A 9,505-nucleotide genomic window follows, 5' to 3' on the forward strand; every position below is an offset into this window, starting at 1 on the left:
ATAACTTTACATAGCCCAGTGTTTCACACTAATGAGCAAACCATGCAACCATCACATGCTTACATATAGCAACATTTACTGTACACAATTTTAGTCACTACAGAAATCAAAAGTCGTCGCATGTCGTCCAAAATTAGTCAAAAATGTCATAGTATAGTATGTCGTCCAAAATGAGACAAAAAGTCATAGTATAGTACGTCGTCCAAAATGAGACAAAAAAGTAATTTAGTATATACAGTCATGTATTTTTGTACTTCAGTCAAATTTAATTTTTAATTAACAAGTTAAATTTTGATGTGTATAGACGGCCTTTAAAGAATAAAAACATGTATTTTTCAGCCTAGCTTTGAAATATGTCAGTCTCTGTAACTGCAATATTTTAACATGTACCTTTCGATCATAGATTATATTAAACATTAAACATCAAATATTGGAAAGTAGAAGGGAAATTTAAAGCTAAACAACATTAAAACAAGGCATATTGTTGACTGTTGTGATTAAAGCCGTTCCCTGTGGCGTCTATAAACTTTTCCTCACTCAAGACTTTCCAGAAGTAAACACCCTTTTCTAAGTCTTCATTACCGACCCCGTGTAATTCTGTAATTGAAAAGTGATAGGAAGCCCATTATTGCGCCAGCGTCGTGCAGGTTTTCGGGGAAGTTTATCATCAGCTCACTCGCTCTCTCATATGCAATTAACTCTGCAAGCGTCCTGTGACTCCTGAGACTCCTGAGACTCCGGAGACTGCAGCTGGCACATCCAATTAAACTGAGTAACAATCAGTCTAATTAGTGAAACCCATCCACTGAGGAAATACAACTGTTTTAGTGTGAAGGTGCTGAGACTGCGCACGGAGCCACTGACAGTCGTTAGCATAAAAAGAATATTAAACTAACTAAAAATGTGAATCACGGGCTCTTTGGTTAAGATGGTGGTCACACAGACACACAGGAAAAACAAACACACCTGTGTTAACGTTATGTATCTGTGAAATTGTTTGTAGACTCCAAACACTGAGGACACGTCTCACAACAGTTTCAAGATCTAAGTTTAAAATTAAATTGCATTAAATTTGATCAATTTATGGTATCGGTTTCAGTCCTTTTAATTTGATCTAACCATTTTTATGACACACCTCATACTGGTGGCTGAATATTGTGTATTTAAACACGTCCAATGAGAGAATAAGAAGGATAAGAGGAGGACGTGTCAGGGAACTATAGTGGCCTTCACAAACCAGAAAGGATGTCATGCTTCTTTGTTTACATCGTAACTTAACACTACAAAAAACACACGCTCTGGGTCGTTTGTCCATTCTGGCTGCTGCACAATCATGATGGCACAAGATGGCCACCTCATGAAAGCAAGGCCCTTGCCCGACATCTGTATGAACATCTTACTTTAAAGCTGGAGACACAATGGTCACAGTAATACTTGGAGTTCACATTACCTGACAGATCTTTTTACGACGATTGAAAGACTGATGTTAGCTCACTGACGACATGATTTGTCAAACCAACTGAACGCATCAAACTCTGGTGAGAGCGACCGTGTCTACGAGAGCGACAGTTTGGATATTCCCGCTACTTCCTGTCGTCTTCTGACACTGACTGAGTGTGACTGAGGTCATGTTGTGTCTGTTATCCGCACACACCAAAAGATTTCTGTGCTGACTGTCGCCAACTCGTCTAGCTGGGCAAGATTTGCAGCAAGTGAGGACACATTTAAAATGTACATGAAAGAGTGCATTAAAAATATAATAAAATAACTAACACTGCAATGATTTTGGCACATCTCCAAGTGCATACAAAATCTCAGGTGCATCGCAAAGTGCATCAAATCAAAACGTTGCACAATATTAGAATTTGTTTCTCTATGAAAATAAGGTAAACATATGGCCCATAAACATCTCACAGTGTCTTTAACACAATAAAAACAGACATAACACTGCTATCAAACCTAATCAGAGTACTGTAGGAGTCTTTGAGGGACAGTGAAAAGTGTTTCTCTGGTTATTTCTTCGTTTATAAGCAAAGAAATAACCATTTGATTAGACTGGCTTTAAAGGCTTAGCTTTCACCATGTTCTTTTGCTTGACCACTGTGTCCGGGACTTGATTTACCGCATTATTCTGTATTACACTGCAGACAAAAAGGTAATTCATTCACCACTGCATTTACTACAGTAACCAAACATGAACCACTATATAATAGAAAATCAAGCCGTCTGTCGCCTCTTTAAATAAACACACAAAGTATTTCAAAAGCTGAAGAAGCTTCTTCATTTTTTACTCCGTAAGTATTGGACAGAAAACATTCTAGCCTGATGGTCTAAGTGGACTAAGTCTATTCCAGCTCCCCCTACAATATATCATGTACGTCTGTATCAAATGTCACGGTAATCCATCAACAGCCGTCGCAACAAAAATACGCTCTGTGACGGTGCCAGGGAAGAAAAATGAAAATCACACGATCATCAATTATATTAAAATATTTTTTTTTGTCTTGGAATCATGAAAATCCAAATAACTGTATCTTAAAAATCTGCTTCTAATTTTTACTTCTACTGACACTTTATTTTCCTGCAGAGCAATAATATGTTGATAAAGGACAAACACACAAACAGAACACAGTGTTTCCAGGCAGAGACTTTGAAATAGCTTCATTTTCTTTAACTTCGTGATGAATGACACTTTTGTGGGTCTGGATTCTCTGCTCCTTTGTTTGCTGAAAATGTAACTTTGTTTTTTTAAAGAGAATCTTTTACAATTGTAAACCTAATTAATGGAGGGCAAAAGGTAGAAATCACATGGTTTAATATGTCATTAAATGTAATTTAGAGTGGGTGAAAGAGTGTGTTTTGAGGCATGGAGAGTTAAAAAAAGAAGAAGAGATGAGCATGAACCAAGCCTTTGAACCCATTTGGGCCTTGAAGGCAGCAATAATGATGATGATATATTGAGCTATAATTGAATCTAAATTCAATTACGGGTATATATGGTGTTTGGCACAGCATGCGGCGCCTCGGCGAGAGCCAGAGTGGATGTAATTCAGCTTTCACTCTCTATCTAAAGATGTAGAAGAAACACAACAGTTCTCATGCTGGAGATGAATGAGGTGACCTTCAGATTAACGTTGGTGAGCTTCATGCATTCTTCCTGAGTCAAAATTAAAGCTAGTGAGAATAAGTGTTTAAGTGAAGCATTAGTTTAAAGAGAAAAATAAATAACACAGAAAACATGATTGTGCCAAAGATTTGAGGAGATGGATTATTGTCGACACACACAGTGTCTCGGCTTTGACTTTGTGTCGCTAGTGAATTAGAAAATTTTTTTCTCCTTAAGTTTTGTTCAAAAGTCAAAATAAAAAGAAGTGGTCGCTTACCTGGTGCTTTGTTTGTTTGTTTGTTTGCTGTCTTCATGTGTAAACAGTGATAAACTGTTATCTGCGTCTGCAGCCTGTGACTGAGCTGAAGCTTCTGATAAACAGCTGTTTGCAATGATGCTGATTGATCACAGTCCACAGTTCACTGCTGATTAAAACATGTCTTTCTTTCTTTCTTAAACAGATCATGTTTGGACCAAATGTCCTGTCCCTTTAAATGTCATGCAAACATTATACACTGTTACATTACTGTTATTATTTGTCTCCTTTATCTAATCTCATGTTTATTGGAAAAGAGATTTTGACCTCATTGGGTTTTTAACCTGGTTAAAGAAAGGTTGAATAAAATAATATATAAATAATAGCAACCTGCATGTATTTAATTTCCATTTATAAACTTCTTTCTTCTGTCTAAACAAACATTTTTATATTGTCATTATAGTGGGAGGAAAAGGCTCAAAGGACTATCTATAGCAGTATTATATAACTATTATGTTATTTCCTTGTTCTCACTCAGATGGTTCGTGTGACTCTGGACACACAGTGACAGATATAAATAATATAATACATAATATAATATAATATAATACATAATATAATATAATATAATATAATATAATAGTGGTTCATTCGGTGAAGATCTGATGAGGTTTTATTAAGCATCTTGTCGCATATAAATGAGGGATCACTGAACTCTGTTAGCTCGAATTTTTTGTTTGTTGTTTTTTTTTTTTCTAATAACATCCAAGGCTGAACCATGTTTTGCTCTCCATCATATTTCTGCACCCACCACCACTCCTGCCAAGGATTTGCTGGCTGTTTCTAGATCAAGGCCTGGATGTAAAACCGTCAAAACTCTGCCAAACGACGTCAGACTCTTCGCCTCAGCATCAACCTTCATTGTCCCCAAAATCACAAAGTAGAAACATCATATTTAAGATGATTTCATTAGACTTTAATGAGTCGTTGCGTGTATTACCGATATTACATCTGTTATCCACAGGTCATAAAGTTGTATTTAAGGTGTGAAAACTTGCTAATGCTATCAGTAAAGTTCAGAATTACCTCTAAAACCTTCAAATTAGAATGGCACTTAAACGTGTAGCAATCACATTAGGCCAAATAACACAGGGTGTCACCATACACTGATGACATAATAAAGCCACGATATACTAGAAATAAGACTTTATCACCCTTAAATAATAGTGCTAGATTAAACTGTGATAATTAGTCCATTAAACTACTTAAACTGACTACTTAAAAGTACATGTACATAAAGTTACAAGACTCCCTTCACACTGTAAATCACAGTTAAGGATGAGCTCACATGAGTATATTCATGACCACTAGATGGCACAATCAGAACACTGCATGCTCCACAGTGGGACCCCAGAGTGATATTTTTAGCTGGAGTTAATGTTAAACATGTTTTCAAGCCCAAATTGTGTTCTGATTAAAATGTCCACGGTCTAATTGTAATTGCTTTTCTGAGCACCAGGAGTCTTAGCTCTGCTGTGATGAAGAAACACACAGAAACTACAGTAAATACATATTTCTCAGGAGTGATAATGAGATGGAAGGTGATTGTGTCAGAAGTCGACATGTCGTCATGAGAACACACAGTAAAGTATCGGCAACGGCCAAATTTGATCTGTGCCACCTCCACCAGGTCCTGTGCTGCAGGGAGAACACACACACACACACACACACACACACACACACACACACACACACACACACACACACACACACACACACACACACACACACACACTAAACTAAACTCCCCAGGTGACTTTTTTCATAATGTAACTCGCACCAACCCACACCAACTAGATTTCACAGTGATGGATGAGCCAGTGAACAAATGATTGCAATTGCTGAGGCTCTTCTCTAAAGGTTTCCCCTGCGTCCTCAGTTTCATTGCTTCCCCTGTTCAGGTCGTGTTATCTATCACTGCTATCACACACACACACACACACACACACACACACACAGACACACACGGTGGGACACTACACTGACTTCCATTTATATGGAGAGCCTTATCCCTTACCTTAACCATAACAGTTAAAGGTCCAGTGTACAAAACCAACATTATTATAAGCAGTGTTGTAATATCACAATTTGTTTGTTATTCATATTTATAGCAACTTTTACTTTTTGCTTTTACTACATTTGCCCTAACGGTCTTTGTTACTCGTTACTACCAAATAAAATCGGAAGAAGAAGACTTTGTCTTTTCTAGTGTTGATGAGCTGCTTTACACCAGGGTGTCTCAATCCTGGTCCCAGGGATGTTTCCCTGCTCCAACACACACCTGTGATTCAAATAAATGGCTCGTTACCAGGCGTTTGCAGCACTTCCTGACGAGCTGACTATTTGACTCAGGTGTGTTGGAGCAGGGAAACATCTAAAACATGGCAGGGTAGTCATTCCCCAGGACCAGGATTGAGAAGCCCTGCTTTACATTAGAGTTCTACAGCCATTCACACAACATGGGGTTAAGTGTCTTGCTCAAGGACACATACATACTAGCAGAGCCAGGAATTGAACCCACAACCTTCCAGTTGAAAGAAAACTCACCCTACCACTGAGCCACCATTGCTCAATCCTGACTCCTCACTTTTTAAAAAAAATACTTTTACGTCTAAAACTTAAGTACATTTTATATCAGAAAATTACTTTTGATACTTAAGTACAGTAAATGTCATATACTTTAAGACTTTTACTTAAGTGATGTTATAAAAAAGTGACTCATTTTCTGGTAAGATGCTTATGCTTTTATCCCTTTTAAGTACTTAAACAAGACTGAATTGAATAACCGCATGTATGTTTCTTTAAGTGTATATTTGCTCTGAAACAGAAATCTTTTCCAGAGGCCTTGTTCTAAGGAGGCTGTCACCTACATCAGCCCACAGTGTTCATTGTTCATTTTTAGATGAAAATGTTCTCAGTGAAACCAAAAACAACTTCATCCTCTCTGATAAAGCAAAGACATTCGTCCTTGATGATTGTGAAGAAGACGAGGGTTTGTCACAGTCTGCGGTCTCCACCAGTAGATGTCACTATTTCTTACACACTGGACCTCTGACGCATACTGTAACTGCAATTCACGTCTTTGGGACCGCGCTCTGGTTTCCATGACGACTACTGGTCCTGAAGGTCAGAGGTTATAGCAGAAAAGATCCTAAAAAGGCAACAAACATTAATATTAATGTGCACACCACATATAATAATTAATATAAACAAACACTTGCTGACTGCAATTGCATCATTTATTATTCATTTTCAATCCTAATTTAATTTTACATGGTTTATTTGTATTTACACTGAGTTTAACTTTGATTGTTTGATAAACTTGTTCATGTTCATCCGCACGACGTGTTGGATCAGCAGCAGGCGGAAGACATTTAATCTCCTCTTGTTTGTCACCGCCGTCTTCCGTCACATTCTCTTTATGTCTCGGTTATTTAATGGAGGAGAATGATCCTTTGAGCTCAGGGTAATTTCTGCTGCACACACCTTTAGATCAACGGCGTTCATATCAAAGTGCCTCTCATTAATCCTCATGTAACACAAAGTGGCAGCGGCATTCACTGTCACATTAGGTGTTTTTCGCTGTGTGAAAGGCACCGTCAGAGCCACTTCATGACATTTACTCCCAACTGTCATGTTTCTATGAAAAGTAAGAATGCAAATGTTCAAAATTCTGATTTCTTTTATGTCCAAACACCATCAAAACCAATGGAAATCAATTTCCTGGATGTGGACTTTAAGGCGCCCACAGGCAGTTAGCGACTGCTGCCTCTGCGTGGATGAACTGGCTTCAGCAGGTTTGCAGCTCCGTCTGACAGCAACACAACAACATTTACCATCCACCAACACACTGCTGCTGCTGTGATAAACCAAAAACATAAACCGATGAAATTTAAATGCTGTTTATTAAGGAACACGGTTGTCCAGAAATCAAAAATGTCGGTGGTCAAAACTTTTTAAATCCAGTCGACTGAATGCTGATATACACTCACCAGACACTTCTGTAAGTTTGCAGGCAGGTTTGTTGTCCTCTGGTCATTAAAAAAAGTCTATTTATACCAGTAAACCTAATAAATGTCTTTATTGGGTACACAGGCCACTTTATTAGGTACACATAAAACCCTAATAAAGTGCTGCTGTGGCTCATCTGCTCATCTGTTTCCTTTCTGTCAGGTTAGTGTATAATCCTGATTGTTATTGTTCCTTTTTTTTATTATACCCTAATGTAATGATATATATATATATATATGTTTTACAATCTTCATTTTCAGTTATTTATGCTGAGTTCTGTTTGGTCAGTGGTCGGCAGAAGATGTGTGATGATTTTCATCTGCTCTTGTTCAGGTTTTGATTTAAAAACTGAACCAGTGTAGTTTTTCTCCTCTGACCTCTGACCTCTGACCTCTGACAACTGCTGCTCACTGGATGTTTTTCTCTTTTCTGTAAACACAAAAAGACACACCACGCCGTGTTCAAACTCTCTCTTCTTTGCACTCCAGCAGGTTGTCATGACTATATCTTAATACCTTAAAATACAACGTGACTGGCTAATTATACATATTGTGTTGACAATCACTTGAACGGGGTGGACTTGGAAGAAACGGTGATTGTTCACTGTGACGTGTAAAATACTTTGAAGTGGACGAGTGTGATTCAAATCCAGCCCTTTTAACATAATCAAACCTTGAGGCTCCGAGACTCTTTCTCCTCATTGATCTGTTCCCCGCTGATGTACTTTACAGAGGTGTGCCAGTCAGGGAAATCAGATCCCGCATTGATTCTGCTGTTACCATGGCGACATGGCAAAACTGCGGCAGCACATTAAAGAAGCTGATCTATCATCTGCTCAGATGCTGCAGACTGTCGCCGCCCACCCGCGTGGTGTAGCGTGGCGTTGGGGACACAACTGTTGCTCTGTTGTAGTCCAAGTCACGCTCTTTTCATTCAGTCACACGGACGTAAACGACATAAACAAAGTCAAACAATGACACACAGAGGTGAGTGAATGAAGGGGCGAGACGGAGGCAGATGATCTGCTGTGGGAAACAAATCCTGTGTCACTGCACAATTGTTGAAAGCAGTTAATGAAGATAATGAAGTTGCTGTTTGTGTTTGGTGTTTAAGTTCATTTTGAAAGCTCAGTAGATATTTTTGCTTTTGAGAGCGTTTGTTTATTTATGTTCAATGATTATTGTCATAGTGTTTGGGCAAAAAAAGTAGGAGAGAGAAGCCATTTTGGTGTCACCTTTCTTTTCTCCTGTTTTAAGTTAGGGAGCTCAGGTAAGTTTTTTTTAAGTAATTTATTTTCATTTATTTTTTTATTTTCTGTTTTCCTTTTGTATGTAAGATTAGGATTAAGAAGAGAAGTTTGGGTTTGTTATTTTGGCATTGTTCCTCTCTAAAAATGAATAAAACTGCTACACTTGGTAGAACAGACTGATTTCTTTCCCCTAGGCCAGGGACGCAACACTGCACATGACTTTCACTGGTGTTTTTTCCCTTGGCGGCTACAGTGCATATGAGTGCACATCTTTAAATGAACTTTTACTGGCAAATATTTCAGGCCACAAATGACATGTCGATGTGTGTGAAAGCTGCAGTAACATAACACTGATTACTACTTACTTAACTTACTTGAGCAGTTCTATAACTATGTCGATTTTTGCAGTAAAATACACAATAAAACGATCGTCTCTAGCGGCTATAGAAAATCCCCTGGAGATAATTTATGTAGTGGAATCAAAATGATTATTAGCACTATCAGGTACTAAAAGTGATGTGTCTTCTCTTAACTGCAGCAGAGAAGGAGCATCTTATTAGTGTGTTATCCTCAGGCAAACAGGCTAACAAGCATCCCGTCTACTGTCTGACTTTGGTGCATGACCTGAATCTGCTGAAAGCTAGAACCTCGAGTTCCTCTCGGAGTTTCTTCTCAGTGTTTTGTTGCTCAGAGCTGGAATCGACAGCGGCAGCAGACTGGAGCTGGGTTTGTTGAGGTTTGTTACCGAACAGTGTCAGCAGTGAGTGAAAGCCTCGAGGGAAAAACACGCGTCACTCACTCAGTCACTGCTTACAGCTACACT

This window comes from Solea solea, chromosome 16, assembly GCF_958295425.1.
Source record: "Solea solea chromosome 16, fSolSol10.1, whole genome shotgun sequence".
In the NCBI taxonomy this organism is placed as follows: Eukaryota; Metazoa; Chordata; class Actinopteri; order Pleuronectiformes; family Soleidae; genus Solea; species Solea solea.